The sequence below is a fragment of the Tursiops truncatus genome, chromosome X (genome assembly GCF_011762595.2).
Source record: "Tursiops truncatus isolate mTurTru1 chromosome X, mTurTru1.mat.Y, whole genome shotgun sequence".
In the NCBI taxonomy this organism is placed as follows: domain Eukaryota; kingdom Metazoa; phylum Chordata; class Mammalia; order Artiodactyla; family Delphinidae; genus Tursiops; species Tursiops truncatus.
The window spans coordinates 70960717-70987372 of record NC_047055.1 but is presented as its reverse complement, the minus strand read 5'-3'; the positions used below and the strand labels follow the sequence as shown (position 1 = coordinate 70987372).

General features: G+C 38.7%; 1 protein-coding gene and 1 pseudogene across 5 annotated transcripts in view; one reads left to right on the top strand and one right to left on the bottom strand.

The window, feature by feature from the left end:
- Positions 1 to 26656, top strand: part of ARHGEF9 (Cdc42 guanine nucleotide exchange factor 9) — a 204772-nt gene that overhangs the window by 57850 nt on the left and 120266 nt on the right. The window lies entirely within an intron of this gene.
- Positions 16951 to 25622, bottom strand: LOC117310383 (transmembrane 7 superfamily member 3 pseudogene; annotated as a pseudogene).

Genomic DNA, 26656 nt, shown 5'->3' with positions numbered 1-26656 from the left:
TTCATAGTATTTCCTTGAATATTTTTTATTTCTGCTAGATTGGTATTAATATTTCCTCTTTTATTCCTGATTTTAATAATTGGAGTCTTCTCCCCTTTTTCTATTTTAACTTTTTACAAAACAAATGTATTCCTCTACCAACTGTATAACTTAAAAAAACAGAAAAAAATGGAAGATACATAAAAAATAAAAAGACATATAAAAATGGCAATCTAGGTATCTTGCTAACTCCCTGGTAGTCATTTCTTCTCTATGGGCTCCAGTTTCTTTATTAAGAAGTTGAGATGTTGGTCTATAGTTGCTGAAGCAGTTGAAAGCCTCTGGACTATATTATTTCCATGTTCAAGTATGGGATTAAAATCATAGTTGGGAATATTTCTGGACAGAAAGAACAGTTTGAGAAGAACCCAGTAGTTCTGAAGGGGCATAGTAGAAGGTAAGGACGGAAATGTAGACTGAAGCCAGATTATTGTAATGTTTGAATTCCAGGGTGAGAGATTTGGACTTGGCAATTGGGAGCTATTGAGAATTTGGGGGTGTGAGAGTAGCCAATCAAAGTGTTGGTCAAGGAATCTGGCCTGATAGTGGTGTGTGGGGAGGGATTAGAGCTAGGTGATCACCCAGGGAAATCACCCAGGAAGTGAGGGTCAAATCAGTGGAAATGGAAAAGGAAGCGATGAGGATCAGAGATCTTTTCTGATTTGGAAAACACTCTCTAGAACTGAGGGAAGAGGGAAGAGTCAGTTATCTTTCTTACCCCATGTCACTCATAGTGGTTAGGCACAGAATAAGTTCAAAATAGATATTTGTTAAATTGAATTACATTCACACAGGCTTGCTTAGAGTTCAATGAAGGCTGAAGGAAACAGGCTTCAAGTACTCTGAAAGGACTTCCAAGAAAGCCTTCCAATTTACCAGGTTCAGGGCATTGTCTATCTTCTTACTTACTTACTATCTTCTTAGTTGTCACCCAGGAGCCCATGTGTGCTCATTGCAGTGTTGATGAATAGTGTATTGATGTCACACTTGTGAACACCCTGCACAAGTTGTTGAGCAGCGAATTGATATGATACTCTGGCTACTCATCACACCCAGAGAAGATGAGCTCATGGGCTGACCTTCATCAATGGACTTTGATGTGCAAGCAGAAAAGGGCCTTTATCTACATAGAACAGGGATGCTTTCAAGAGCAGAGGACTTAGAGGTTAGACCAGAAAGCCATAGCCTCCCACTCAGGGGATCTTTGATGAGACCCTGGTCCTGGTAGGGGGCACAATAATTGGGTCTTACCTGACACATTTTTCCAGGCTAAGAAACATCTACCCTCGAATGTCAGCTCCATAAAAGGCAGAGATGTTTTTCTGTTGCTGCTGTATCTCCAGTATCTGGTACACAGTAAGCACTTAACAGATTTAATGAATGAATGAATCTGCCAGTTGTCCTTTTAGATTAAGGCAGCAACTTAACCCAAGTATTGGGCTTCTGGGGTTGTTGCAATGTAGTAAATAAAGGTTTTGTCTTCTGAGAAGATTGTTATGAATGATCTAGCCAGAATGGATTCCTCCACCAAGTTCTGTGTGAGGAATCTGCATCTACTGGGTTGCAGTTGCCTTCCTGCCCTCTCATTGTTATTTGGAGTATGGCTTGAAGCTAAATATGATTTTTATCTTGCCTTGATTTCCCCTCATGCCCTCCCCTGCTAATATCCTCTGCTCCTTCCCACTTGAACTGTTCCAAAGAGTCACTTCATTCAAACCATCCAAAAGCCAACATTTTTTATGTGACTTTTCTTAAACTTCTGAGAAGAAAAGAAATGATTCTTATCTCTTAAAGGCCTGCCCATGGTGCCCTTTTCATAGCACGACTTAGCTTGCTTTGTGAGAAGCTGGGAAAAGCTAATGGATTATTAGAGGATGAGGCTTTTATTGTCATAAGTAGGTAGCATGATGTATATAATGTGTTTGTTTCAATGCCAAAAAAGGATCACTTTTGAACAGACCTGTTCCTTAAGTAATCCTCCCACATTACTGACTATTGATTTTATTAAATGGAAGCTATTAGCATCTCAAAGATATAAAGCTGACCTTTGGAAGCTGGAAAGATTTTCAATAGAGCATTTGCAGAAGTTGATAGGTTCTGGGTATAGATACAGTTTTGAACACTTAGCTGTGTATGCAAAATGTATTTTAAAGTTGAGTGAGCCCTACTTCCTGTGGCCTGTGGAAAATAAGTAGACTATATGCTAGTGACATCCCTAGGTTACTAGGTGGTAACCATGCTCCCTACTCTGAGGCAGAGGGAGAGGGGAGAATACACAGAGTAGGGAAGTAACTGCTGTCCCTCTAGCTTCATCCAATGCCTCTGTCCCCTAAGACCACCCACTAACAGGCTTTTCTAGTGGCAGAAATAGGGATGCATCTAAATTGCTTAATCTCAGCTTCTTGAGGCAGGAGTGTGGGAAAAGCTGGGGGGGTATGGAGGGGATAGATGGATTGTTGATTAAGGATATTGACACAACTGACAAGCTCTTTGGCTAATTCCCCTGGCAGATTTTAACCATTCTTCCTAGGGTCCCACCCTTCCTTTTCTCCCTGCATCTGGTTTTCCTCCTTCCTAAGCCTGGGATGAAATGAGCCATCTCCCAGATTTAAGCGAAGTCATCATCATAAACCCAGAGAAATCTCAACCACCCTTGCCAAAGATTTTTCCTGCATCCCTTTACCTTCATGATTTGGAATGAACAGTCTCAATCTCTATCAACTATACCCATTTCTGGTAATTCTAACAATTCTCAGTTCACTTTGGGCCGAATTCTCTCTCCCTTAGAACCAGAAGTACAAAGGCACTAGCACAGTGGTTAAGAATACAGGCTCTGGAGTCAGACTGCCTGGCCCCTATTCCAGGTCCTCTGCTTCCTACCTGTGTGGCTTGGGACAAATTCTGTCACTTTTCTGAGCCTCAGTCTCCTCTTCTGTGAAATGGTGGTACTAACGTACCTGCCTGCAGGACTAAATCATATAGTTCATTGAAAGCTCTTAGCATAGTGACTGATATATAGTAAGTGCTCAGTCAAAAGCTGTTGCTAGGGCTTCCCTGGTGGTGCAATGGTTGAGAGTCCGCCTGCCGATGCAGGGGACACGGGTTTGTGCCCCAGTCTGGGAAGATCCCACATGCCGTGGAGCGGCTGGGCCCGTGAGCCATGGCCGCTGAGCCTGCGCATCCGGAGCCTGTGCTCCACAACGGGAGAGGCCACAACAGTGATAGGCCCGCGTACCACACACACACAAAAAAGCTGTTGCTATTATGTAGTGTGGGAACATTCTGCCATCTCCACTGCAACTTTCAGGAAGTAAAGATCGTTACATAACCAAGGAGTTTTACGGTCAAAATGTAAAGATTATTTTTACATTTGATGGAAATCTACACTGAAGGCCCTGTATTGAGATGCCCACTCTAGTATCTAACTTTGGTCTCCAAGCATGTAGGTGTGTTTGACAATAATCCAGATGTGGAACCCAAGATGTATAGCTTTTCAAAAATTGAATTATAATTAGTATACATTATTAAGTTTCAGGTGTACAGTATAGTGATTCTATATTTTTATACATTATGAAATGATCCCTGCATTAAGACCAGTTACAGTCCATCACCATACAAAGTTGTTACATTATTATTGACTATATTCCCTATGTGTACATTATATCCCCATGACTTATTTACTTTATAGTTGGAAGTTTGTACTTCTTAATACTATTTATTAATTTTGTCTGTCCCCCCCACCTATCTCCCCTCTGCCAACCACCAATATGTTCTCTGTATTTATTAGTCAATTTCTGTTTTGTTTTGTCTGTTCATTTGTTTTTTAGATTCCACATATAAGTAAAATCATATAGTATTTGTTTATCTCTGTCTGACTTATTTCACATAGCATAATAACTTCTAGGTTCATCAATGTTGTTGCAAATGGCAAGACTTGAAAAAAAGTTTTTATTGGGGTATAATTGATTTACAACCTTGTGTTAGTTTCAGGTGTACAGTTAAGTGAATCCGTTATACATATACATATATCCACTCTTTTTCAGCTGCTTTTCCCATATAGGCCATTACAGAGTATTGAGTAGAGTTCCCTGTGCTATACAGTAGGTCTTTATTAGTTATCTATTCTATATATAGTAGTGTATATATGTCAATCCCAATCTTCCAATTTATCCCTCCCCCACTTACCCCCCAGTAACCATAAGTTTACTTTGTACATCAGTAACTCTATTTCTGTTTTGCAGATAACTTCATTTGTACCCCATTTTTATATTCCACATATAAGTGATATCATATGATATTTGTCTTTCTCTGTCTGACTTACTTCACTCAGTATGAGAATCTCTAGGTCCATGCATGTGACTACAAATGGCATTATTTTGCTCTTTTTTATGGCTGAGTAATATTCCATTGTATATATGTACAACATCTTCTTTATCCATTCTTCTGTTATTGGACATTTAGGATGCTTCCATGTCCTGGCTATTGTAAACAGTGCTGCAATGAGCATTGAGGTGCATGTATCTTTTTGAATTATGGTTTCCTTCAGATATATGCCCAGGAGTGGGATTGGTGGATCATATGGTAGCTCTATTTTCAGGTTTTTTTTTTTTTTTTTTTTTTTGAGTACGTGGGCCACTCACTGTTGTGGCCTCTCCTGTTGCGGAGCACAGGCTCCGGACGTGCAGGCTCAGCGGCCATGGCTCACGGGCCCAGCCGCTCCGCGGCATGTGGGATCTTCCAGGACCAGGGCACAAACCCACGACTCCTGCATCGGCAGGCGGACTCTCAACCACTGTGCCACCAGGGAAGCCCATATTTTCAGTTTTTGAAGAAATCTTCATACTGTTCTCCACAGTGGCTGCACCAGTTTGCATTCCCACCAATAGAGTAGGAGGGTTCCCTTTTCTCCACACCCTCTCCAGCATTTATTGTTTGTAGGTTCTTTGATGATGGCCATTCTGACCAGTGTGAGGTGATACTCATTGTAGTTTTGATTTGCATTTCTCTAATGATTAATGATGTTGAGCATCCTTTCATGTGTTTGTTGGCAATCTGTATATCTTCTTTGGAGAAATGTTTATTTAGGTCTTCTGCCCATTTTGGGATTGGCTTGTTTGTTTTTTTGATATTGAGCTACATGAGCTGTTTGTATATTTTGGAGATTAATCCCTTGTCCAGTTGATTCATTTGCAAATATTTTTTCCCATTCTGAGAGTTGTTTTTTCATTTTGTTTATGATTTTCTTTTCTGTGAGGGAGGTTTTAAGTTTACTTATGTCCCTTTTGTTTATTTTTGTTTTTATTTTCATTACTGTAGGAGCTGGATCAAAAATGATCTTGCTGTGATTTATGTCAGAGACTGTTCTGCCTAGGCTTTCCTCTAAGAGATTTATGGTTTCCAGTCTTTAATCCATTTTGAGTTTATTTTGTGTATGGTGTTAGAGAATGTGCTAATTTCATTCCTTTACAGGGAGCTGTCCAGTTTTCCCATCACCACTTATTGAAGATATTGTCTTTTCTCCATCATATATATTTGTCCCCTTTGTCATAGATAAATTGACCATAGGAGCATGGGTTTGTTTCTATCCTGTTCCATTGATCTATAAGCCTATCTTTGTGCCAGTACCAGACTGTTTTGATGACTGTAGTTTTCTACTATAGTCCAAAGTAAGGAAGCCTCATTACTCCTACTCTGTTCTTCTTTCTCAAGATTGCTTTGGCTATTCAGGGTCTTCTGTGATTCCATACAAATTTTAAAATATTTTGTTCCAGTTCTGTGAAAAATGTCTTTGATAATTTGAGAGGGATGGCATTGCATCTATATATTGCCTTGGGTAGTAGGGTAATTTTGACAATATTGATTCTTCCAATACAAGAACATGGTATATCTTTCCATCTGTTTGTGTTATCTTTGATTTCTTTCACCAGTGTCTTATAGTTTTCAGAGTACAGGTATTTTGCTTCCTTAGGTAAGTTTATTCCGAGGTATATATATTTTTTTTGATAGGATGGTAAATGGGATTGTTTCATTAATTTCTCTTTCTGATCTTTCATTGTTAGTGTATAGGAATGCAAGAGATTTCTGTGTATTAATTTTGTATACTACAACTTTACTGAATTCATTGATGTGCTCTAGTAGTTTTCTGGTGGCACCTTTAGGATTTTCTCTGAATAGTACCGTGTCATCTGAAAGCAGTGACAGTTTTGCTTCTTTTCCAATTTGGATTACTTTTATTTCTTTTCTTCTCTGATTGCCATGGCTAGGACTTCCAAAACTACATTGACTAAAAGTGGTGAAACTAGACATCCTTCTCTTGTTCCTGATCTTAGAAGGAATGGTTTCAGCTTTTCACAGTTGAGTATGATGTTACCTGTGGTTTTGTCATATATGGCCTTTATTATGTTGAGATATGTTCCCTCTATGCCCACTTTCTGGAGAGGTTTTTATTAGAACTGGATGTTGAACTTTGTCAGAAGCTTTTTCTGCATCTACTGAGATGATCATATGGTTTGAATTTTTCAATTTGATAATGTGGTGTATCACATTGAATGATTTATGAATATTGAAGAATCCTTCCATCCCTGGGATAAATCCCACTTGATAAGGGTGTATGATCCTTTCAATGTGTTGTTCAATTTTGTTTGCTAGTATTTTGTTGAGGATTTTTCCATCTATGTTCATCAGTGATATTGGCCTGTAATTTTGCATTTTTGTAATATCTTTTTCTGGTTTTGGTATCAGGGTGATGGTGGCCTCATAGAACGAGCTTAGGAGTGTTCCTTCCTCTGCAATTTTTGGAAGAGTTTCAGAAGGGTGGGTGTTAACTCTTCTCTAAAATGTTTGATAGAATTCTCCTGTGAACCCATCTGGTCCTGGGCTTTTGTTTGTTGGGAGTTTTTAAATTTGTTGGTCTGTTCATATTTTCTATTCCTTCCTAGTTCAGTCTTGGAAGGTTGTACTTTTCTAAGAATTTGTCCATTTCTTCCAGGTTGTCCAATTATTAGCATATAGTTGCTTGTAGTAATCTTTTATGATCCTTTGTATTTCTGTGGTGTCCATTGTAACTTCTACTTTTTCAGTTCTAATTTTATTGATTTGAATCCTCTCCCTTTTTTTCTTGATGACTCTGGCTAAAGTTTTATCAATTTTGTTTATCTTCTCAAAGAACGAGCTTTTAGTTTCATTGATCTTTGCTATTGTTTTCTTCATCTCTATTTCATTTATTTCTGCTCTAATCTTCATGATTTCTTTCCTTCTTCTAACTCTGGGGTTTGCTTGTTCTTCTTTCTCTAGTTTCTTTAGGTGTAAGGATAGGTTGTTTATTTGAGATTTTATTTATTTTTATTGGGTTATAGTTGTTTTATAATGTTGTGTTAGTTTCTACTGTACAGCGAAGTGAAATAAAGTTCCCTGTGATATACAGCAGATACTCTTTAGTTATCTATTTTATGTGTATTAGTGTATATATGTCAATCCCAATCTCCCAAAACTTCCAGGCCCCCTTTTCCCCCCTGGTGTCCATACATTTGTTCTCTACATCTGTCTCGCTTTCTGCCTTGCAAACTGGTTCATCTGTACCATTTTTCTAGATTCCACATATATGCATTAATATACAATATTTGTTTTTCTCTTTCTCTAGGTGTTTTTTTCCTTTTTGATTTCTTCAGTGATCCATTGATTATTTTGTAACATATTGTGCAGCCTCCATGTGTTTGTTACATTTTTTTTTCCTATAATCTCATAGTGTTCTGGTCAGAAAAGATGCTTGATATGATGTTTTTTTCTTTTTATTTCTTTTCTTTTTTTTTTTTTTTTTTGCGGTGTGCGGGCCTCTCACTGTTGTGACCTCTCCCATTGTGGAGCACAGGCTCTGTACACACAGGCTCAGCAGCCATGGCTCACAGGCCTAGCCGCTTCATGGCATGAGGGGTCTTCCCGGACCGGGGCACGAACCCGTGTCCCCTGCTATGGCAGGTGGACTCTCAACCACTATACCACCAGGGAAGCCCTTGATATGATTTTAATTTTTCTTAAATTTACCAAGGCTTAATTTGTGACCCAAGATATGATTTATCCTGGTGAATGTTTTGTGTGCACTTGAGAAGAAAGTGCATTCTGCTGCTTTCGGATGGAATTTCCTATAAATATCAGTTAAGTCTGTGTGGTCTAATGTGTCATTTAAGGCTTGTGTTTCCTTATTAATTTTCTCTCTGGATGATCTATCCATTGGTGTAAGTAGGACATTAACGTCCCCCACTATTGTTGTGTTACTGTCAATTTTCCCTTTTATGGCTGTTAGCATTTGCTTTATATATCGAGGAGCACCTATTTTGGGTGAATATATATTTACAATTGTTATGTCTTCTTCTTGGATTGATCACTTGATCATTATGTAGTGTCCTTCCTTGTCTCTTGTAACAGTCTTTATTTTAAAGTCTATTTTTGTCTGATATTGCTACTCCAGCTTTTTTTTTTTTTTTTTTTTTTTTGCGGTATGCGGGCCTCTCACTGTTGTGGCCTCTCCCATTACAGAGAACAGGCTCCGGATGCGCAGGCTCAGCAGCCATGGCTCACAGGCCCAGCCGCTCCATGGCATGTGGGATCTTCCTGGACCAGGGCACAAACCCATGTCCCCTGCATTGGCAGGTGGACTCTCAACCACTGCGCCACCAGGGAAGCCCTTTCTTTTGATTTCTATTTGCATGGAATAAATTTTTCCATCCCTTCACCTTCAGTCTGTATGTGTCCCTAGGTCTGAAGTGGGTCTTTTGTAGACCGTATATATACAGGTCATGTTTTTGTATCCATTTGGCCAGTCTGTGTCTTTTGGTTGGAGCATTTAATCCATTTACATTTAAGGTAATTATTGATATATATGTTCCTACTGCCATTTTCTTAATTGTTTTGGGTTTCTTTCTGTAGCTCTTTTTCTTCTCTTGTATTTCCCACCTAGACAAGTTCCCTTAGCATTTGTTGCAAAGCTGATTTGGTGTTGCTGAATTCTCTTGGCTTTACCTGCCTGTAAAGCTTTTGATTTCTCTATCGAATCTGAATGAGAACCTTGTTGGGGAGAGTATTCTTTGTTGTCGGTTTCTCCCATTCATCACTTTAAATATTTCATGCCACTCCCTTCTGATATGCAGTTTCTGCTGATAAATCAGCTGTTAACTTATGGGGATTCCCTTATATGTTATTTGTTGCTTTTCCCTTTTTGCTTTTAATATTTTTTCTTTGTATGTAATTTTTGGTAGTTTGATTAATATGTATGTTGGTGTGTTTCTCCTTGGGTTTATCCTGTATGGGACTCTGCACTTCCTGGACTTGGGTGACTATTTCCTTTTCTACATTAGGGAAGTTTTCAACTGTAATCTCTTCAGATATTTTCTCAGACCCTTTCTCTTTCTCTTCTTCTTTGGGGACCCCTATAATTTGAATGTTGATGCTTTAATGTCCTAGAAGTCTCTGATACTGTCCTCATTTCTTTTCATTCTTTTTTTCTGTTCTGTAGTAGTGATTTCCACATCACTTATCTGTTCTTCTGCCTCAATTATTCTGCTATTGATTCCTTCTAGTGTGTTTTTCATTTCAGTTATTTTATTATTCATCACTTTGTTTTTTCTTTAGTTCTTCTAGGTCCTTATTAAGCATTTCTTGTATCTTCTTGATCCATGCCTCCATTCTATTTCTAAGATCTTAGATCATCTTTACTATCATTATTCTGAACTCTTTTTCAGGTAGGTTGTCTATATCCTCTTTATTTATTTGGTCTTATAGGTTTTTACCTTGCTCCTTCATCTGCAACATATTTATCTGTTGTCCCATTTTGTCTAACTTACTGTTTATGGTCTCCTTTCTGCAGGCTGCATGGTCGTAGTTCCTCTTGCTTCTGGTGTCTGCCCCTTGGTGGGTGAGGTTGGTCCAGGGGCTTATGTAGGCTTCCTGGTGGGAGGGATTGGTGCCTGTGCTCTGGTGGGTGGAGCTGGGTCTTGTCCCTCCAGCAGTCAGGGCCATGTCACGGAGTGTGTTTTGGGTGTCTGTAAGCTTAGTACAACTTTAGACAGCCTGTCTGCTGATGGTTGGGGTTGTGTTTCTATCTTGCTGGTTGTTTGGGCCGAGGCATCCAGCACTGGAGCTTGCAGGCTGTGGGTGGAGCCGGGTCTTGGTGCCAAGATGGGTACCTCCAGGAGAGCTCATGCAGATTAATATTCCCTGGAGTGGGAATTCTCTGGTGGTCCAGCAGCCTGGACTTGGTGCTCCCACGACGGGGACCCAGGCTTGACCCCCAGCTGGGGAACCAAGACCCTGCAAGCTGTGTGACATGGCCAATAAAGAAAAGAAAACAAAACAAACAGGCAGAAAAACAAAGACAAATAATAAAAACAAAGACAATCAAAGAAAAAATGAAAACCCAAAATCAAGAAAACAATCAAACAAAAAATCCAAAAACCAAAACAAACAGTAAAAACAAAACTAACTAAAACAAAAGGCAAAAAATAAAACAAAAACAAACTAAAAGAAGCAATGAAAACGGAAAGCAAACACACAAAAATGACACAAAACATAAAAAAGAGAAAAACAAAATAGAAAAAAATTTAAAAAGCTAAAAAACAACAAAAATAAAAATAACAATACAAAATAAAATAAAAATTAAAGAATAAAAATTATATTTAAAACTTAAAAAATAAATTAAAAAACAAAACTTCCCTGAGGCCTCCGCTATCAGCATCCTTGCCCATACATTGAGACACAGCCATCCCCAGCCTCCCTAGGAGGCCCTCCAAGACCTCTTGTTAGGTCTCTGGACTCAGTGAGCACTGTGGAGTACCTGAGACTCTGACCTGACCTAACTCCCACATGTACGTGCCCCCAAAGTCCACAGTTGCTAAAACTAGAGTGGTCTCAGTTGTGGGAACATTAATTGTCCATTCAGATGTTCTGCAGAGGCTGGTTTACCCAGCCATTTAGGTTGCTTCCAAATCTTGGCTATTGTAAATAATGCTGCAGTGAACATAGGGATGCATATATCTTTTTGAACTAGTGTTTTTGTTTTCTTCCAGTAAATACCCAGAAGCACAGTTGCTGAATTGTATGGTAGTTCTAGTTTTAATTGTTTGAGGAAACTTCATGCTGGAAAACTGTCTTCCATTAAAGACTCATATGATTATGTCAGGCCCAACTGGATAATCTTACTTTCTTAGAGCCAACCATGTAATATAACATAACCTAATCATGGTGACAAAATCTGTTCTATTCAGAGTCACACGGATTATTCAGGGCATGTACACCATGGATGTGGGAAACCTTGAAGGGCAGCCATCTTTGAATTCTGCTTATTTATATGAGTTCTTTTTATATTTTGGAAATTGGCCCTTTATCAGGTGTACTGTTTGCAGATACCTTCTCCTTTTTCATTTTTTTGGTAGAGTCCTTTGCTGTGAAAAAGCTTTATAGTTTGATGTAGTCTGATTTGTTTACTTTTGGTTTTGTTTCCCTTGCCTGAGGAGACATATCCAAAAAAATCTTTCTAAGTCCAATGCAAGGAATGTACTGCCTATTTTCTTCTAGAAGTTTTATGGGTTTAGGTCTAATGTTTAAGGCTTTAATCCATTTTGAGTTTATTTTTGTATATGCTATAAGAAGGTGGTCCAGTTTCATTCTTTTGCATGAAGCCATCCAGTTTACCAAACACCATTTATTGAAAAGATTGTCTTTTCCTTATTATATATTCTTGACTTTGTGTCATAGATTAGTGGACCATATGAGCATGGGTTTATTTCTGGACTCTCACTTCTGTTCTATTGATTTTTGTGTCTGTTTTCATGCCTGTATCATAGTGTTTTGTTTACTATAGCTTTGTAGTATAGTTTCAAGTCTGGGAGCTTGACACATTGAGCTTTGTTCTTCTTTCTCAAGATTGCTTTGGCTATTTGGAGTCTTTTGTGGTTACATACAATATTTAGGATTATTTGTTCTAGTTCTGTGAAAAATGTCATTGGTATGTGATAAGGATTGCACTGAATCTGTAGATTGCTTAGGATAGTATGGCATTTTAATGATAATGATTCTTTCAATGCATGAGCATAGTATATATTTCCAGTTATTTGTGTTGTCTTCAGTTTCCTCAATGGCTTATAGTGTTTAGAGTACAGGCGGTCTTTCATCTCCTTTGATAAATTTATTCCTAGGTATTTTATTCTTTTAGATGGAATTGTTAATGGGATTGTTTCCTTCATTTCACTTTCTTAAAATTTGTTATTAGTTTATAGAAATGCAACAGATTTCTGTGTGTTAATTTTGTATCTTGCAACTTTACTGAATTCATTTATTAATTCTAAGAGATTTTTACTGAAGTCTTTGGGGTTTTCTATATATAGTATCATGTCATCTGCAAATAATGATATTTTTACTTCTTTGTTTCCAGTTTGGATACTTTTCATTTCTTTCTCTTGCTTAACTGCTGTAGCTAGGACTTCCAATACTATGTTGAGTAAAACATCAAGTGTTGCTTTTTTTGGTTGTGTTCCTGATCTTAGAGGGAAAGTTTTCAGCTTTTAACCATTGAATATTTTGTGAGCTGTAGGTTTGTCATATATTGCCTTTATTATGTTGAGGTATGTTCCCTCTATACCCACATTGTTGAGAGTTTTTATGTTAAAATGATAATGAATTTTGTCAACATCAAAACCAAATTTTTTTGTCATTTTTATTTTATGTTGAAGTATAGTGGATTAACAATGTTGTAGTAGTTTCAGGTGTACCCCAAATGATTTTCTGCATCCACTGAAATGATCATATAATTTTTCTTTTTCTTTTTGTTTATATGATGTATCACATTGATTTACAAATTTCAAAACCTTTTTGCATCCCTGGAATGAATTCCACTTAATCATGGTGTATAATCCTTCTAATGTAAAGTTGAATTCAGTTTGTAATATTTTGTAGAGGATTTTTACATCTACGTTCACCAGGGATTGGGGCAAGTAATTTGTGTGTGGATGTGGGTGCTCACATGCACACGTGTGTCTGTGTGGTATCTTTGTCTGGTTTTACTATCAGGGTAAAGCTGGCCGCAGAAAATGAGTTTGGATGTGATCCTTCCTCTTTAATTTTTTGGAATAATTTGAGAAGGATAGTGATTAACTCTTCCTTAAATGTTTTGTAGAAATCACCTGTGAAGCCATCTGGATTTGGAGTTGCTTTTTGGGAGTTTTGAAAATTACTGAATCAATTTTGTTACTAGTAATCAGTCTATTCAGATTCTCTATTTCTTTATGATTCTGTCTTGAAAGGTAATACGTTTCTAGAAATTTATCCATTTCTTCTAGGTTGTCTAATTTGTTGGTATATAATTGATCATAGTATTCTCATATGATTCTTTGCATTTCTGTGATGTCAGTTGTATTTTCTCTTCTTTTATTTATGATTTTATTTATTTGTGCCTTCTTTTTTTTTCTTGATCACTCTGGCTAAAGGTTTGTCTATTTTGTTTATTTTTTCAAAAAAACAGCTTTTAGTTCCATTGATGTTTTCTATTTTTTAAATCTCTATTTCATTTATTTCTGCTTGATCTTTATTATTTTCTTCCATCTGCTGACTTTGGGATTTGTTCTTATTTTTCTAATTCCTTTAGCTGGTAGGTTAGGTTGTTTATATGAGAATTTATTGCTTGGATCAGTATGAACTTCACTCTTAGAACACTTTTTTGCTTCATCCCATATATTTTGTACAGTTGTGTTTCCATTTTTATTTGTTTCAAGGTATTTTTATAATTTTCTTATTGTATTATTTTTCTTGTGGTACACGGGCCTCTCATTGTTGTGGCCTCTCCCATTGTGGAGCACAGGCTCCAGACGCGCAGGCTCAGTGGCCATGGCTCACAGGCCTAGCTGCTCTGCAGCATGTGGGATCGTCCCAGACCCGGGCACGAAACCATGTCCCCTGCATCGGCAGGCAGACTCTCAACCACTGTGCCACCAGGGAAGCCCTCAAGGTATTTTTAAATTTTCATCTTTGATTTTTACATTGGCCCATTGGTTCTTTTTTCTTAATTAATTTTTATTGGAGTATGGTTGCTTTAAAATGTTGAGTTAGTTTCTACTGTACAGAAAAATGAATCAGCTATACATATACATATAGCTGCTCTTTTTTGGATTCCCTTTCCATTTATGTCACCACTGTACATAAAATAGAGTTCTCTGTTCCATACAGTATGTTCTCACTAGTTATCAATTATTTTTTTTACATCTTTATTGGAGTATAATTGCTTTACAATGGTGTGTTAGTTTCTGCTTTATAACAAAGTGAATCAGTTATACATATACATATGTTCCCATATCTCTTCCCTCTTGCATCTCCCTCCCTCCCACCCTCCCTATCCCTCCAGGTGGTCACAAAGCACCGAGCTGATCTCCCTGTGCTATGTGACTGCTTCCCACTAGCTAACTACTTTATGTTTGGTAGTGTATATATATCCATGCCTCTCTCTCACTTTGTCATAGCTCACCCTTCCCGCTCCACATATCCTCAAGTCCATTCTCTAGTAGGTCTGTGTCATTATTCCTGTCTTACCCCTAGGTTCTTCATGCCTTTTTTTTTTCTTAAATTCCATATATATGTGTTAGCATACAGAATTTGTCTTTCTCTTTCTGACTTACTTCACTCTGAATGACAGACTCTAGGTCTATGCACCTCATTACAAATAGCTCAATTTCATTTCTTTTTATGGCTGAGTAATATTCCATTGTATATATGTGCCCCATCTTCTTTATCCATTCATCCAGTGAGGGACACTTAGGTTGTTTCCATCTCCAGGCTATTGTAAATAGAGCTGCAATGAACATTTTGGTACATGACTCTTTTTGAATTATGGTTTTCTCAGGGCATATGCCCAGTAGTGGGATTGCTGGGTCATATGGTAGTTCTATTTGTAGTTTTTTAAGGAAACTCCATACTGTTCTCCATAGTGGCTGTACCAATTCACCTTCCCACCAGTAGTGCAAGAGTGTTCCCTTTTCTCCACACCCTTTCCAGTATTTATTGTTTCTAGATTTTTTGATGATGGCCATTCTGACTGGTGTGAGATGATATCTCATTGTAGTTTTGAGTTGCATTTCTCTAATGACTAATGATGTTGAGCATTCTTTTTTTTTTCAAAATAGGTATTTATTATTAAAAAATTATACGAACTGACTTATTACTCACAAAAAAAAATTATCATGAAAAATTTTAAACAATATGTCTCCCCCCTCCAAGAAAGTGTGTTTTGTCTTTATACTCTTTACTGTCAGTGCATTTTGATGGTATAGGAAAAAATTCACACATATTCCATATAACTTTGTTAGAATTTACAACAATACAGCAGAATCCAGAATCCCTACAGCGAATTATTAAGAAAACACATTTTTCTTCAAGTTTAAGTGTTTTTGAAGTTATATAAACAGTGAAGATTACAAAATAAATAGTAAACAAACACCTGTGTATAACTTTTCAATGCAAGAAATGATTAGCATACATTTTTTCATTTTGTTTCAACCTTACCAGAACACTTTTAAGAGCGAAAGTTGAAAATTTTCCAGTTACCCGAAACTTCAGAAACCTACTGTCCATTGAAAACCTCTGAAAAGCAGCATCATTTAAACAGCGGTTAACTTACAAATGGGAATGCAACAACCACAACCGACCTCAAGGCCACTCAGGCACGTCAGAGTCCCCAGCTCTAAATGCAAGGCAGAACCTCCTCAGCAGAGGCTCTGACAGTTAAAAGGCCGTGAGGAGAAGGGATGCAGCCCAGGGCATCGGGCACTTTCTCGTGGTGGAACAAAGTCAAAACTGAAGGGACTCTCCTTACAGAGTCCAAGTCACTGAAAGCAGCTCTATTAAACACCTGAGTCCTTTCTGACACCCTCCTCAGTGCTTTACAACACAGACAGGACAAACAAAGGCTTCATGCACAGATTTTCTGAAACTGTGCCAATGCTCTAACAACTAATTTAGCAGAAAGAACTACAAAATGCAAATTTTTAAAGGTTTCCCTATTAATGGGATTATGGATGAAGCTAGGAGCCAATCTGTCTCCTAAAAATAAAACAATTCATACGTCATTGAATGCCGTTTCAATTAGAGATCAGCTGTCAACACTATTTTAAAAGGTCTTGAAAGAAAAAAAAAAGGCCATTTTTTAATCTGGAATATAAATAAATCATCCATATAAAAGCTCTGTTGTCTATATAAATGGAGCTACTTTCAAATAATTGGAATAATTTAGCTATTTAAAATACCATTTTAAGCAATAAAAGGCAAAGACGAGGGGTACCTACTGAACTATATACTTAAAAAATGATCGATACAGTAAATATGTATTTTACCATAAACAAAAGAAGGGTACTTTTTGATAATATATAATACTAAGAAAGATGCAACTAAGTAATCAGACTGCTATTAGTAAGAAAATAAGTTAGTTTTCCCTGTTTTGTACTCCGAAGTTCAAAGGCCCAGTTTCAAATTCCCAAAGCTCCAAACACAGTGACAAATAAAAGTTCAATCCAACCCTTAAATTAAACCACTCACCATGTCCTGGCCCCCGAGTTTGGACAGACTCAGGTGACAGAATTGTTCAAGGTGTTATTAAAAAAAACAAAAAAACACCAGGGCTTTACAAGAGAACCACTGTTTTCAAGTTCCTTTTTTTTTTTAAGTGTATCTATTTAATGGAATAAGTTGACATATATTTGTAAACCAAAAGGTAACTCCTTACGTATTTTATGATAAGGAAGAACCTCCCTACCACCAACTTTTTGGCCATCTTTCTCCCTCTCACTTAGAATTACTGTCATCTCCCTGGTATACCCTGTATCAGTAAGGAGACCACAATACTGTACAAAGCACGGACACAGAAGCTGGTTTCTTAGCAGACTTACCCCAGAGACTGCTGAAGCAGCAAGGCAGCAACACCCAATCTGAGGCGGTACCTGGGTTGTACTTCAAGATTGCACTGACCAAGCCCTCCGCATCTACAGAAGCAGGGGCGTTCTTTCACCGGCTGGCTGTTCCTTCTGAAAGAGCTCTTTGATCTGGGCTAATCGGCCGTAGAGCCTCTCTCTCAGCGGAGGGATGTGGTAGCTGGGGTCCAGGATGTTCGTCACTCTGCGCTCACGCTCTCGCTTCCATAACTTGTATGGGTGGGGAGGGAAAAACGGTTGCCCTCTTTCTCTTCGAATCTGTAAAGTAATTCCACTTACAGCCAGCATGCCCCATACTGCCAGGATAATAAAGTCATTCGTTTGAAAAGGCACATTTATGAAAGCTCTGCGGAAATCCACGTGGAGCACTCTCTTCAGTACGTTCAAAGTGATGTAGGAAAGGCTTGTGTACAAGTAACTGTCAACGGCCAAGACCACCGAATAGGAGCCAATGAATCCACAACTCAGTATGTTCAGTATTCTTAGGCAGCCCATGAAAACCACTGGAATGAGAATAGCTATACAAGAGAAGGTCACCCAGAACACTGAGTCATCACGGAAAATCTTTAGGTTTCCCAGTGGAGTGAAGAAAGTCACTGATGAGACAAGGAACCCCAGCACCAGTCCAACACACAGCATGCAGAGCACGAGGATTCCAAATCGCCACCAAGCAGCGACCAAGAAAATCCCACCGACACTTCTGGCAACGGCTGTCAGAACCAGGCGGACATCATACTTAATAGGTGTCAGTCTTGTAATCAGTATATAAAAGAAGAATCCCATGAAGATAAAGCCTATAAAGAATAGTTCTGTTTTCCAGAATCTGTGTCCAAAGAAACAGATGAAGAGACCAAGCAGGGCAAAAAGAGTGAAGAACACTTTGGTAGATACTCTTCCAAGGGAAGAACAATTATCCTCCCCTGCCTCAAAGCTGCAAGCGTACGTGTGAGCAGGGACGTAAGCTGCAGACGTATTTAGAAATGGATCCCTAACGATGACGTTGTAAATGACACCTTGTCCACGGAGGGAGGAGAAAGAAACACTTGTCTTATGATCAGCTGTTAGGGTAACCACCTTGAGAGCATTGGCCTGCACCTGAGGCACCTCGGCCATCCTCTGCAGGTGCCTTAGCAATGCCTCTTCAGTGAGGTCGTTCTCCGGCAAAAAATACTGATAGACGTCATACTGTAACCTCCACCTGGAGTCCTGGCCCGTCTTGACGTCACACGGCGGAGCATCTGCGCCTCTCGCATGACCTAGGTTTGCTGGAGCAAATTTGATAGTTGTTTCAAAGAAATTATACTCCAGGTAAATGTTGGAATCGATATCTAAATCAAACTCCAAATTACAACCACCAGGGATAGGATCGCTTTCCGAGTAGGAGAGTGGAATGGCCACATTTTGGACAGGCTCAGGGTCTGAAGTCTCCAAGTGCCAAGTGCATATACTCTGCTCTGGTTTAAGAATGAAAACCAGTCCTTTGTCAGTGCCTGTTCCCGAGGCATTGGGAAGGAGAGTCCTCGCTGGAGTTCCCAACGGTCTCGGCTCCGGCGGCCGCCGCCGGTTCCGACGCCAACACAGCCAGGAGCAGCAGCCGAAGGAGCTCCATTGCTGCCCCAGCCGGGCGCCGCCACCTAGCCCGCGCTATCCCGGGGCGCCCGCGTCCGGCGCCATCGCTCGCCAGGTGCACGCCATGTTGAGCATTCTTTCATGTGTTTGTTGGCAGTCTGTATATCTTCTTTGGAGAAATGTCTATTTAAGTCTTTTGCCCATTTTTGGATTGGATTGTTTGTTTTATTGTTATTGAGCTGCATGAGCTGCTTATAAATTTTGGAGGTTAACCCTTTGTCAGTTGCTTCATTTGCAAATATTTTCTCCCATTCTGAGGGTTGTCTTTTGGTCTTGTTTATGGTTTCCTTTGCTGTGCAAAAGCTTTGAAGTTTCATTAGGTCCAATTTGTTTATTTTTGTTTTTATTTCCATTTCTCTAGGAGGTGGGTCAAAAAGGATCTTGCTGTGATTTATGTCATAGAGTGTTCTGCCTATGTTTTCCTCTAAGAGTTTGATAGTTTCTGGCCTTACATTTAGGTCTTTAATCCATTTTGAGCTTATTTTTGTGTATGGTGTTATGGAGTGATCTAATCTCATACTTTTACTTGTACCTGTCCAGTTTTCCCAGCACCACTTATTGAAGAGGCTGTCCTTTCTCCACTGTACATTGCTGCTTCCTTTATCAAAGATAAGGTGACCATATGTGCGTGGGTTTATCTCTGGGCTTTCTATCCTGTTCCATTGATCTATCTTTCTGTTTTTGTGCCACTACCATACTGTCTTGATTACTGTAGCTTTGTAGTATAGTCTGAAGTCAGGGAGCCTGATTCCTCCAGCTCCACTTTTCGTTCTCAAGATTGCTTTGGCTATTCGGGGTCTTTTGTGTTTCCATACAAATTGTGAAATTTTTTGTTCTAGTTCTGTGAAAAATGCCAGTGGTAGTTTGATACGGATTGCATTGAATCTGTAGACTGCTTTGGGTAGTATAGTCACTTTCACAATGTTGATTCTTCCAATCCAGCAACCTGGTATATCTCTCCATCTATTTGTATCATCTTTAATTTCTTTCATCCATGTCTTATAATTTTTTGCATGCAGGTCTTTTGTCTCCTTAGGTTGGTTTATTCCTAGATATTTTATTCTTTTTGTTGCAGTGGTAAATGGGAGTGTTTTCTTGATTTCACTTTCAGATTTTTCATCATTAGTGTATAGGAATGCCAGAGATTTCTGTGCATTAATTTTGTATCCTGCTACTTTACCAAATTCATTGATTAGCTCTAGTAGTTTTCTGGTAGCATCTTTAGGATTCTCTATGTATAGTATCATGTCATCTGCAAACAGTGACAGCTTTACTTCTTCTTTTCTGATTTGAATTCCTTTTATTTCCTTTTCTTTTCTGATTGCTGTGGCTGAAACTTCCAAAACTATGTTGAATAAGAGTGGTGAGAGTGGGCAACCTTGTCTTGTTCCTGATCTTAGTGGAAATGCTTTCAGTTTTTCACCATTGAGGACGATATTGGCTGTAATTATCAATTCTATACATAATATCAATAGTGTATATGTGTCAATCTCAATTTCTCAATTCCTCCCATCCCCCTTTCCACCTCGGTGTCCATACATTTGCTCTCTACCTCTGTGTCTCTGTTTCTACTTTGCAAAGAGGGTCATCTATGCCATTTTTCTAGATTCCACATATATGCATTAATATACAATATTTGTTTTTCTCTTTCTGAATTACTTCACTCTGTATGACCCTCTCTAGGTCCATCCATGTCTCTACAAATGACCAAATTTTGTTCCTTTTTATGGCTGAGTAATATTCCATTGTATAGATGTACCACATCTTCTTTATTGATTCCTCTGTTGATGGACATTTAGGTTGCTTCCATGTCCTGGTTATTGTAAATAGAGTTGCAGTGAACTTTGGCATGCATGTGTCTTTTTGAATTGTGGTTTTCGCAGTGTGTATTCCCAGTAGTGGGATTGCTGGGTCATATGGTAGTTCTATTTTTAGTTTTTTTTTGGAACCTCCATACTCTTTTCCACTGTGGCTCTCTCAGTCTACATTCCCATCAATAGTGCATGAGTGTTCCCATTTCTCCATACCCTCTCCAACATTTATTGTTTGTAGATTTTTTGGTAATGGCTGTTCTGACCAGTGGGAGGTGGCACCTCATTGTAGTTTTGATTTGCATTTCTATAATAATGAGTGATGTTGAGCATATTTTCATGTGTTTTATGGCCATCTGCATGTTGTGTTTTTTTTCTTTTTTCTTTTTTTTTTGCCGTACACGGGCATCTCACTGTTGTGGCCTCTCCCATTGCGGAGCACAGGCTCTGGACGTGCAGGCTCAGTGGCCATGGCTCACAGGCCCAGCCACTCTGTGGCATGTGGGATCTTCCCTGACTGGGGCACAAACCCGTGTCCCCTCCATCGGCAGGCAGACTGTCAACCACTGTGTCACCAGGGAAGCCCCTGCCCATTTTTTGATAGGGTTGTATTTGTTGTTTTGATATTGAACTGCATGAGCCACTGGTATATTTTGGAGATTAATCCTTTGTTAGTTGCTTCATTTGCAACTGTTTTCTCCCATTCTGAGGCTTGTCTTTTCATCTTGTTTATGGTTTTCTTTGCTGTGCAAAAGCTTTTAAGTTGAATTCGGTTGCATTTGTTTATTTATTATTTTTATTTTCATTACTCTAGGAAGTAGGTCAAAAAGATCTTGCTGCAATTTATGTCATAAAGTGTTCTGCCAATGTTTTCCTCTAAGAGTTTAATACTGTCAGGTGTTACATATAGGTCTTTAACCCATTTTTTTTCATTTTTTTGTATCACGTTATGGAGTGTTCTAATTTCATTCTTTTACATGTAACTGTCCAGAGTTCCCAGCACCACTTATTAAAGAGACTGTCTGTTCTCCATTGTATATTCTTGACTCCTTTGTCAAAGATTAGTAGGTGTGTATATTTATCTGGGGGCTTTCTATCCTGTTCCATTGATCTATATTTCTGTTTTTGTGCTAGCACCATACTGTCTTGATTACTTTGGCTTTGTAATATAGTCTGAAGGCACATAGCCTAGTTCCTCCAGCTCCACTTTTCTCAAGAATCCTTTGTCTATTCGGGTTGTTGTGTGTTACCATACAAAATGTAATTTTTCTTTGCTCTAGTTCTGTGAAAAATTCCATTGGTAATTTTATAGGGTTTGCATTGAATCTGTAGACTGCTTTGGGTAGTATAGTCATTTTCACAGTATCGATTCTTCCAGTTCAAGAACATGGTATATCTCTCCATCTGTTTGTACTGTCTTTCATTTCTTTCATCAGTATCTTATAGTTTTCTGCATACAGGTCTTTTGCCTCCTTACGTGGGTTTATTCCTTGATATTTTACAATTTTTGTTGCAATGGTAAATGGGAGTGTTTTCTTGATTTCACTTTCAGATTTTTCATCATTAGTATATAGGAATGTCACATATTTCTGTGCATTAATTTTGTATCCTGCTACTTTACCAAATTCATTGATTAACTCTAGTAGTTTTCTGGTGGCATCTTTAGGATTCTCTATGTATAGTATCATGTCATCTGCAAACAGTGACAGTTTTACTTCGTTTTTTCCAATTTGGATTCCTTTTATTTCTTTTCCTTTTCTGATTGCCATGGATAGAACTTCCAAAACTATGTTGAATAATAGTGGTGAGAATGGACACCCTTGTCTTTTTCCTGATCTTAGAGGAAGTGCTTTCAGTTTTTCACCTATAGGAATGATATGTCCTCTGGGCTCACTTTCTGGAGAGTTTTTATCATAAATGTGTATTGAATTTTATCAAAATATTTCTCTCCATCTATTGAGGTGATCATATGGTTTTTATTTGTCAATTTGTTAATATGGTGTATCACATTGATTGATTTGCATATATTGAAGAATTCTTGCATTCCTGGGATAAATCCCACTTGGTCATGGTGTATGACCCTTATAATATGTTGTTGGATTTGGTTTGGTAGTGTTTTGTTAAGGATTTTTCCATCTATGTTCATCAGTGATATTGGCCTGTAATTTTCTCTTTTTGTTATATCCTTGTCTGGTTTTGGTATCAGGGTGATGGTGGACTCATAGAATGAATTGGGGGTGTTCTGTCCACTGCAGATTTTTGAAATAGTTTGAAAAGGCTCTGTGTTAGCTCTTATCTAAATGTTTGATAGAATTCTCCTGTGAAGCCATCTGGGCCTGGACTTTTGTTTGTTTGAAGATTTTTAATCACAGTTTCAATTTCATTATTTGTGATTGGTCTCTTCATATATCCTATTTCTTCCTGGCTCAGCCTTGGAAGGTTGTACTTTTCTAAGACTGTCCATTTCTTCCAGGTTTTCCATTTTACTGCCATATAATTTCTTGTAGTAGTCTCTTATGATCCTTTGCATTTCTGTGGTGTCAATTGTAGCTTCTCCTTTTGCATTTCTAATTTTATTGATTTGAGTCCTCTCCATTTTTTTTTCCTGATGAGTCTGTCTGGCTAAATGTTTATCAGTTTCATTTATCATCTCAAAAAACCAGCTTTTAGTTTCATTGATCTTTGCTATTGTTTTCTTCATTTCTATTTCATTTGTTTCTGCTCTAATATTAATGATTTCTTTCCTTCTACTAACTTTGGGTTTTGTTTGTTCTTCTTTCTCTCATTGCTTTAGGTGTAAGGTTAGGTTGTTTATTTGAGATTTTTCTTGTTTCTTGAGGTAGGATTGTGTTGCTGTAAACTTCCCTATTAGAACTGCTTTTGCTGCATCCTGTACATTTTAGGTCATCATGTATTCATTGTCATTTGTCTCTATGTATGTTTTCATTTCCTCTTTGATTTCATCAGTGATCTCTTGGTTATTTCATAGCATATTGTTTAGCCTCCATATGTTTGTATTTTTAACAGTTCTTTTTTTCCTGTAATTGATTTATAATCTCATAGGATTGTGGTAGGAAAAGATGATTTATACAATTTCAATTTTCTTAAATTTACTGAGGCTTGATTTGTGACCCAGGATGTGATCTATCCTGGAGAATGGTCTGTGAGCACTTGAGAATAAAGTGTGTTCTGCCACTTTTGGTTTGAATGTCCCATAAATATAAATTACGTCTATTTGGTCTCTTGTGTCATTTAAAGCTTGGGTTTCCTTATTCATTTTCTGTCTTGACGATCTGTCCATCGGTGTAAGTGGGGTGTTAATGCCCCCCCACTATTATTGTGTTACTGTTGATTTCCCCTTTATAAGTGTTAGCATTTGCTTCATTTATAGAGGTGCTCCTAGTTTGGGTGCATAAATATTTACAATGGTTATATCTTCTTCTTGGCTTGATCCCATGATCATTATGTAGTGTCCTTCCTTGTCTCTTTTAATAGTCTTTATTTTAAAGTCTATCTTGTCTGATATGTGTATTGCTCCTCCAACTTTCTTTTGATTCCCATTTGCATGGAATATCTTTTTCCATCCCCTTACTCTCAGTCTGTATGTGTCCCTAGGTCTGAAGTGGGTTTCTTGTAGATAGCATATATATGGGTCTTGTTTTTGTATCCATTCATCCAGTCTGTATCTTTTGGTTTGAGCATTTAATCCAATTACATTTATGGTACTTATTGATTTGTATGTTCCTATTGTCATTTTCTTAATTGTGGCTTCATTTTTGTAGATCTTTTTATTCTTTTGCGTTTCCCTCCTGGAGAAGTTCCTTTGGCTCTTGGAGAGCTAAAGGAATTTCCTTTAACAGTTGTTGTAAAGCTGGTATGATGGTGCTGAATTCTCTTAGCTTTTGCTTTTCTGTATATCGTGTGATTTCTCTGTCAAATCTGAATTAAATCCTTGCTGGGTAGATTAATCTTGGTTGTAGGTTTTTCCCTTTCATCAGTTTAAGTATATTATGTAACTTTCTTCTGCCCTACAAAGGTTCTGCTGAAAAATGTGCTGATAACCTTATGGGGATTCCCTTGTATGTATGTCATTTGTTGCTTTTCTCTTGCTGCTTTTTATGTTTTTTCTTTGTATTTAATTTTTTGTTAGTTTGATCAATATGTGTCTTGGTATGTTTCTCCTTAAGTTTATCCTGTATGGGACTCTCTGTTCTTTCTGGACTTGATTATTTCCTTTCCCATGTTAGGGAAGTTTTCAACTATAATCTATTCAAATATTTTCTCAGATCCTGTTTTTCTCTTCTTCTTCTGGGACCCCGATAATTCGAATGTTGGTGCATTTAATGTTGTCCCAGAGGTCTCTGAGACTGTCCCCAATTCTTTTCATTCTTTTTTCTTTGTTCTGTGGGAGTGATTTCCACCATTCTATCTTCTAACACACTTATCCATTCTTCTACCTCAGTTTTTCTGCTATTGATTCCTTCTATTTTATTTTTCATTTCAGTTATTGTGCTATTCACCACTGATTGTTTGTCCTTTAGTTCTTCTAGGCACTTGTTAAACATTTCTTGTATCTTCTCAACCCGAACCTCCATTCTATTTCTGAGATCTTGGATCATCTTTCCTATCATTACCCTGAATTCTTTTTCAGGTAGATTGCCTGTTTCTTCTTTATTTATTTGGTCTTGTGGGATTTTACCTTGCCCCTTCATTTGCAACATATTTCTCTGTTATCTAATCTTGTCTAAGCTACTGTGTTTATTGTCTCCTTTCATCAGGCTGCAGGGTCATAGCTCTTCTTGCTTCTGGTATCTGCCCCTTTGTGGGTGAGGTTGGTCCAGGGGCTTGTTTAGGCTTCTTGGTGGGAGGGATTGTTACCTGTGCTCTGGTGGGTGGTGCTGAGTCTTTTCCCTCTGAAGGCCAGGGCCACATCAGGTGAACTGTTTTGGGGTGTCTATGAGCTTAATACCACTTCATGCAGCCTGTCTGCTGATGCATGGGTCTGTGTTCCTGTCTTGCTGGTTGTTTGGCATTAGGTGTCCAACACTGGAACCTGCAAGCAGCTGTGTGGGGACAGGTCTTGGTGATGATATGGATACCTCTGGGAGCATGCACACTGATTAATATTCTCTGTGCCCATGAATTCTTTGGTGGTCCACTGTCCTGGATTCAGTGCTCCCACCATGGAGGCTCAGGCCTGATCCCAGGCTCTACAACCAAGAGCCCATAAGCTGCACAGTGCGGCCAGAGAAAAAAGAAAAAAAATGAAATTAAAAAAAATGAAAACAAACAAATGAAACCCAAGACAAATAGCAAAAACAGAGAGGACCTTCAAGATGGTGGAGGGTTAAGACATGGAGATCATCTTCCTCTCCACAAATACATCTACATGTGGAACAACTCCTACAGAACACCTACTGAAAGCTGGCAGAAGATCTTAGACTTCCAAAAAGAGGAAAATCCCCACATACCTGGGCAGGGCAAAAGAAAAAAGAAATAAACAGAGAAAAAAGAACAGGGACGGGACCTGAACATCTGGGAAGGAGCTGTGAAAGAGGAGAAGTTTCCACACACTAGGGAGCCCCTTCAGTGGCGGGGATGAAGAGTGGCCAGGGGGGAAGCTTTGGAGCCATGGAGGAGGGTGCAGCAACAGGGGTGCAGAGGGCAAAGCAGAGAGATTCCCTCACAGAGGATCGGTGCTAACTAGCACTCACAAACCTGAGATGATTATCTCTGACCAACCACCACAGGTGGAGGCTGGGACCTGAGGTTCAAGTTTTGCAGGTCAAACCCCAGGGAGAGGACTAGGGTTAGTTGCATGAAGATGGCCTGAAGGGGGCTAGTGTGCTAGAGCTAGCCAGCAGGGAGTCCGGGAAAAAGTCTGGACCTGCTGGAGGGGCAAGAGACCATTGTTTAGTGGTGAGCAAGGAGAGAGTATTCCCACTGTGTGCCCACAGAAGGCAGAGTACCACCTAAGCAAGCTCCAGAGATGGGTGCAAGATGTGGCTAACATCTCGGACTGCAAAGATGAGCATGGATGGCTAACACCACCGCTGCTGCCACCAAGAATCCTGTGTGAAAGCACAGGTCACTACCCACATCACCCTGGTAACCTGTGCAGCATGCCACTGCCAGGGTCCCGTGATCCAGGGAAACTTCCCCTTGGAGAACACACTGCGTGCCTCAGGCTGTGACGAAGTTATGCTGGCTTCTCCCACC